The sequence below is a fragment of the Protopterus annectens genome, chromosome 7.part0 (genome assembly GCF_019279795.1).
Source record: "Protopterus annectens isolate FY-2018-M chromosome 7.part0, PAN1.0, whole genome shotgun sequence".
Lineage (NCBI taxonomy): Eukaryota > Metazoa > Chordata > Ceratodontiformes > Protopteridae > Protopterus > Protopterus annectens.
In genome coordinates this window covers 876085245-876091944 of record NC_056739.1, presented here as the reverse complement: position 1 = coordinate 876091944, position 6700 = coordinate 876085245, and positions in this window count along the sequence as shown.

Sequence of the window (6700 nt, the reverse complement as noted above, 5' to 3'; positions counted from 1 at the left end):
TATTAATTTTATAAAAGCACAAATAAGCAACTGGACTGGTACTCCACAACAGGAACTGTTAATTGAAAGGGAACATACTGTGTATGCTCCAGACCTGGCTATGAGAAAACAACCTTGACCTTTAATAGTAAAGATGCAATCTTACCAGAAGAAGGAGGAGTTGATTCTGACAAACCTGTGGCAGAAGGACAAAATACTAAAAGTGGGAGATAGCTGAGTATTTGTGGAGAATGAATACTCATTGTACACCAGGCAGAAGAGGAGTACATTTATCCCATTATTCATGGAATGTTGAGAAACAGGCATGAGATTCAAACTTTTGTACCCAGCTATATTCAAAATATTTTTTTCCTGGAGGAACAAAATCATTTTTTGATGAGGTACATGCTAAGGAAGAAATACAAAGGTTTGTCCAACAAAAAGTGAGCTGTGAAAGAGAAGGAGAATATGCCTCCTGTTCTTCTGGTAATAAAGACCACAGGGAGAGAGAGAGATTGCACCAGTGAAACATTTTCAGTGTTTCAATGGAAAATGCTTGACAGGGGAAAAAGCACAAGAGTTGACTAGAAGAACTGAGAGTATTTTGGAAATGAAGCAGAGACAGGGTTTGGGAGAAGGAAATGAACGGGAATAGAAGAAGAAAATCTGGAAATATAGGACATTCTTGGACTTTTGTAAACTTGTAGGGGACTCTAAAGCATATACCATACATCATGCCATTAATGTTCAGAAAAATACTCAGGAGAGGGGAGGAGGAGGGAGAAAGTTAACTGTAAGTAAAACATTTTTTTTCTTAATAGTACTTTTTAAATGGTGCATGATTTTCTTTGCACATTATAAAGTAAAATTTTTTCAGTTGTTTTTAAGTGTAACAGGGATACTAATATTAATAGGTTCTCCTGTTTTTTTCATTCTGCATTCTTCTTTATTTCTCCTTGTTCAGTTTTAAGAAATGTAGGCACTGTAATATAAAAAAAAGATCTGGTTAAAAGAGCATGACAAAAGAAAACTAGTGTGCTTTTTCTCATTCTTCAATGGGGAATGACTGGATTAAGGCCATTAGCTTAGTCCAATAACAAGTTTCTATAGAAAGCAAGTAAATGAAAAAGAATATTGAATATTATAAGGCTTTTTTGTAGTAGACAGATTTGTGTCTGGTTCTCACGTTTCTAGCAGGCAATCTGATAAAGAAAAACAGCTAGCTTGGAGAAAATGTTTTCTGAAAGCATTCAAGTGTTTTCCCAGCTGAGAAAGCTATAATAAGACAAAACCAGACAGCACTTAATAGAACCACAGGCTATACCATGCTATGTAGCATGGATAACCTTTCTTTTACATTAGCTCAAGTCTGTGTATGTGGCTGTCAGTTTGCACATTTGTTCCTATTAGGAGGGTAAAACTTCAATATTTGAAGATGTATGTAGTTTTGTGTGTTATTATTAAGTCGATAGGTTTTAGTGTGTGTGTGTGTGTGTGTGTGTGTGTGTGTGTGTGTGTGTGTGTGTGTGTGTGTGTGTGTGTGTGCATTTTTGTTTAAGGGTTTTCAATAAAACAAAAAGTTCTGTAAAATGGAGAAAACAAGAAACAATGGTATAAAAGATTAACCTGCCAAACAGTATGTGCATGTAACTCAAAATCTGAAACTAAACATTTAACAAAAAAGCTGTTATACATACAGGTGAGAATAATAATCTTTCAAGAATATGATGCTTAATATAATGTCTTTAAACATTAATGGTCTCACAGATAAATACAAAAAAAAGAGTAGGGAACTATATTAAAAAATGTAGAGTGCAAATAGCTATGCTACAGTAGACACACTTGGAAATAACTCAACATGTCAATTTGATAAAGAAAGATTTTCATGATGGTTATTCAGCAGAATATCTGGGGAAAAGGAAGAGAGGGGTACTTATATTAATTGCAAGAGGAGCTCCAATAGTAATAGAGCAGAACATAAAAGACAATAATTGTAGATTTGTAGTAAAAAGGGCTACTGGCAAGGAAGGAGGATTACACTGGCATTTATTTATATTCTACCAAAAATGTCTATCATGGAGTTTGAGAAACTTCTGGGAGAAATAATCAGCTTTCAGCAAGGAATATTACTTATAGGTAGGGTCTTGAATTTGATTTTCAATAGTGAAAAAATGTCTGGGGGCCCAGAAGGAAAAATATAACAAAGCAGGGTAGATTTTTAAAGATATGTATGAAAATATTTGGCATAGAAGATGTAAATTCAGTACTAGGAGTTCGAAGTGAATTTACATATTATTTCCCAAGATACAAAAACTCGGCTAGGCTAGACAGAATTTACATTTTATAGGAACATGTGCATTTAATTGAAGATCTTGATATGTAATGAATAACTGTTTCAGATCATGCACCAATAATAACTAAAATAAAAACAGGGTAATGAAATAAAAATGAGACACTGCCGCTTTCCCACCTATCTGTTGAAAAGGGAGGAATTTAAGGAATGGGTAGTGGAAAATTTTCAGTAACTATTAGAGAAGACAGAGATTTCATCTGAAACTATAGCTATGGTGTGAGATGAAATTAAAGTGGAGTTTAAAATAGGGTGAAAATAGAAGAAAGGGAGATATGGTTAAGAAGTAACAAGAATTATTTAGAGGGACTGACAAAAGTTAAAGTATTGCAAAATAGGGGGACTCTCTCAGAATAAGAAGAGGAGCAATTGAAGAATGCTAAACAGAAATAAGGGATTACCTCAATAATATGCATGAGTTTAGAAAGATTGCTAAATAACTCTTTTTTTTTCATAATAACTCTGGAGCAAAAATCTTTTAACACAATGACTCAGGTTACAGAAAGAAGAAAGGGCTGTCACCAAGCTTATGGAGCCTATAACAAGAAAGAAAACAAGGGAGCCTGTAGAAGTATTAGAAATATTTCAGAAATTCTATGAAAATCTGTATGAAGCAGAGAACTATGGAAATCAAGAAAAGGAAAGGTACAAATGGAAGTATTAAATATGCCAAGGATGGAGGTAGATGAGGTTCAATTACTAACAGGACAGGAAGATATGAGATAAAAATGGTGATGTATAACCAATATAAAGTAAAGTCTTCAGGAATAGATGGTATTTCTGTGGAGGTTTGGAAGCTAGGAAGGGAAAAATTGATGTAGATCTGGAAGGTTTTGTTTAACAGTGTTTTAAGAGGAGAAGTATCAACATCCTGGGAGAAAGCAGTGGTAGTTGTGATACCTAAAGAGGGTAAAGATCCATCCGATCCAGCTTCATACAGGCCCATTTCAATATGAAACCATGATTATAAAGTGTTTATGTTGGCAATGGCTTAAAGAATGTCAAAAGTGATGCCAACATTGATAGATATGGATCAATGTGGCTTTGTGGAGATCAAGCAAACATTTGACAACATTAACAGAACACTGATGATCCAAAGGGAAGCCGAATGTAAGAAAATACCATTGTTGGTGGGTCTTGATGCAGAGAAAGCATTTGACAGGGTAAGCTGGGACTTTATGAACAGGGTAATGGAAGCATTTGCATCCGCTGATTAAATTATAAGGTTGATTAGGAGGATATATGAGGGATCACAGGTGGAAATTAAAATGGGTTGGATCCTTTCTGATAATCTCTGCTTGAACAGAGGAACCAGGCAAGGTTGGCCTCTTTCCTCTTTGTTATTTGTATTATATTTAGAACCACTGGCAAATAAAATAAGGGACTCAAAAATTCAAGGATATAATTGGTATGGTAGTCAAGAAAAGCTGGCTCTATTTAGAGATGACATTATTTTATACCCGACAAAACCAGAAAGGGGCATTACAGTGCTGTGGAACATTTTGAGACAGTTTCAAATATTTTCAGAATACAAAATTAATGAAGCTAAAACAAAGGCAATAGTGGTGAATTATGTATCCACAAACAAATGGATTCAGCAATATGCATACTTATGGGGGCATAATAAAATTAAATAATTAGGAGTATGGATTAAAAATGATTCCAGTGTGGCAGCTAAGGATATGTGGGAAGAAAGTAAATAAAAGATAATACAAACGTTGAGAAAACGGAAGCTTTGTATATAGATATCAATAGTAATATACAAGCAGTTAAAATGTTTTCAGTCCATTTAGTCTTATAGCTAGGTCAGGAATATTCTTATCAACCAAAGGAGAAGTTGTAGATAGCAATTAATAAAGAGGTGAAGGATTTTATCTGGGAAGGGAAGACAGCAAGAGTCAAGTGGGATAAGCGTATTCTTCCAGTAGAACGGGGTAGATTGGGATTACCCAATTTGAAGGGGTATTTCAGAGCAACGCAGCTAAGGCTCCTATACATAGCACAAGCAGAAAACTATAATTCAAAGTAGAAAGAAATGATAATGAAGGGGGGGGCTCAATAAACAAGGAGAGACTGGGATTTTAAATGCAGACCTTTAAGGAGAATAAGAATAACCATGCAGAATATTATATTCAAAAAATAGCAGAAAGTATTCTAAGAACTAAGCCAACATAGGAATTGACAAAGGAGATTCTGCCAATAAGCATGACTGCAATTAGGAATATAGACAATAGGCAAGATGGGGCTGGAATTTATTGGAGAAAACTAGCAAAGGATCCAATATATTGGGAGAAAATAACTAGAGGGCGAAAGGTAACAGAATGGGAAGAAACCAAGAACTTATTTGGACTGCAGGTTAGAGATTGCCTTCTATATCAAGGATTGATATCAGAGTATAGGCAAAGATAATGAAATAGGGGGTCCTAAACAAAAGACCTTCACTAGTAGCATTTTTAGTAGAATCTAGAACAGAAGTTGCCATTAAGAAAGAAATAGTAGAGTGTATAAAATATTGCACAATAACTATAAGAGTGAATCAGAGGAAGTTAGAAAGGATTGGGAAGAGAAATTGGACAAGCAATTCACAAAGAAACAATGGGGGGATATATGTATGTCTCCCAAATATGAAACAAAGTCTAGAAGATTTACGATCTTTGCTTGGAAGTGTTTACATAGGTATATTTATACCCCAAGTAGACTCCAAAGAATTTTTCCTCAGGTTCACAGCAAATGTTGGAGGTGTGATAAGAAAGAAACAGGTAACTGAGAACATATTTTCTGGGAGTGTAATAAGTTGGCAGACTTTAAGATTCCCTGCAGACTGCTCGGTTGGAGATGCTGGGTGAGAAAATTGGTGTAACTAAGGAAATTATTTTTTTGAGCTATGATACAGAATCAGAATTGCCTAGACATAGTAAGGCCTTGCTGAGTCTAATTATGATGGCTGCCAAAAATGCAATTACTAGAAAATGGGAATCAAAGTGTAAACCAGCTTTACTAGAAGTAGCGAAGATAGTAATAGAGATAAAAGAACTGGAAATGGGATCTTTAGAAAAGGGTAGGAGCAAATTACATAGAAAAAAATGGCAAGTATGGGATCAATAATTGCACAGGAGGAGGAACGAGGTTTAAAGAAGGCAGGAATTGAATGAGCTGTGTAATGCTTGACTGACAATTACGGGATAGATTATAAGTAATGTGTAATGTTTGCAACTACAGTTGTGTCGGCAGGGTTTGTAATGTATAATGTCTGCACCTAAAAAAAAAAAGATGCACAAGTTTAAAGACAAATTTCACATTTTTGCCATTCCAGAAATGGTAGGACTACTCCCCTGTCAGCACAAAGCCATTGTTTTTGGAATCATGGTGATTGGTTGAAGAACCTCAACAACTCATCACGATTCACATTAACTAGACCAAACCTGTGGGTCACTGTGAAAAATCACATAGAAAAGAAAAAAAAATGGATGTGAAATAAGAAAGGTTAGGTATCAAGGGTAATAGCTGTGATAAGTGTGGGTGCCCTGTCTAAAGTTTGAGACTTGAAGATAAGAGTCCCAAGACTTCAAATAATTAATCACGATCCTGCAAGTAAAACAGCAAAGTGCAAAACTTGCTGATACCCACTAAAAGTTTTTTTGAAGGGATCAAACCCCCCCCCCATTAGCCAATGTTGGGGCTGCACCTCCTCCACTATTTATATATACTAACTCTGAGATACAGCAATTTCACTTACCATATATTTTCCCCTGGCTGCACTTAATTCCTCAGAGTTTTGGGACCCACGCTATCAGTTTTCAGAAATACAACAGGAACTCGTAGGATCATGATCTCATATTTAGGAAGGGGATTACATGAACTAGGGGTAGTGATGGGAGTCAATCTGTAGGAAACAGTTTGCTTGAAAAGAAAAGGATGCAGATGTGCTGTAATACCAGATGGAATACAAATAGTACATATTAAATTGTAACATGTCAGTAAAAATAATGGGTAAGTATAAAATATCTGTATGAGCACAAAGGGAGCAAAGGATATATGCAGACAAGCAGGGACACAGAAAGGTAGGTAAGAAATCAAAGAATGGCACAGAAAAATAAAAAAAGCAGTAAGACTGATAAAGTATGTTAAAGCTTAAGTTAAGGGGTCTAGAATAGGAGGCAACCAAGGTTGTAAAGAATCCCTGTGATGTGTTATGCCAAATGAACACATCACATATATTTAGAATGCCCCCAAAAGATTTCTACATATAATCACTAAACCCTGTTTGTTACAACGTCCTGAGTATTTTACTTTATACTGCATGTTGTATCTGTAATCTCTCCTTCATACCCCTTGGAGTGAACTATTATGGCTGCACATTGCATTCATATC